Raw genomic sequence first — 731 nt, forward strand, 5'->3', positions numbered from 1 at the left:
TTAACATTTTAGCTTTCCATAAAAACTGAGCAAGGAGTTAAATCCTTATTTTTTTTAATTAATAATAAAACCTTTCTTTTCTTTTTACAGCTAAGAATGTCAGTCATTTGACTACAATCTATAATTCATTGTTTTCAAGGGACCTTAATGCAAGGTCATATTGACCTTGTGTAAATTTCACTTTAAGAACGAACAGCTATTAACAATAGACTTCTAGTGCATTTGTTTCTGCATGTCTTGTTGGCATCATATGAAAAGCATTTTGAAAGTATAAGTAAAAGCCATCAGTTTCAACAGAAATAATGACCCCATTTGCCATGGAAACGAAAGGACTTTATGAAAATGCACTGAGCTGTTTTCCATACCAAGGTAAAATTATTCTAAAAATAAGACTTGTTCTTGGTGTTAACTGACCAAGATGCGGAGATTTTACTTCCTGAGCCTTTTCAAGCAAATTACAAACACTCTTGAATATTTTGGAGAAAGTAAATAACCAAATTATTTTTTTCAATATTGTATTTTTTTCAAAGATAGAAGGAAAAAATCAAAATAACCCATGATTTTTTATACCAGCAGATGGCCAGTAAAAGTAAACAACTGAAAATAAAAATAACATTTAAAACAAGTCTGTAAGAAAGTTATAATAAATTACGCCACTACAGCACATCGTCTCCTCTCCTCTCCTCTCCTCTCCTCTCCTCTCCTCTCCTCTCCTCTCCTCTCCTCTCCTT

The sequence above is a fragment of the Chaetura pelagica genome, unplaced genomic scaffold (genome assembly GCF_000747805.2).
Source record: "Chaetura pelagica isolate M959 unplaced genomic scaffold, ChaPel_1.0 scaffold123, whole genome shotgun sequence".
NCBI classification, from domain to species: domain Eukaryota; kingdom Metazoa; phylum Chordata; class Aves; order Apodiformes; family Apodidae; genus Chaetura; species Chaetura pelagica.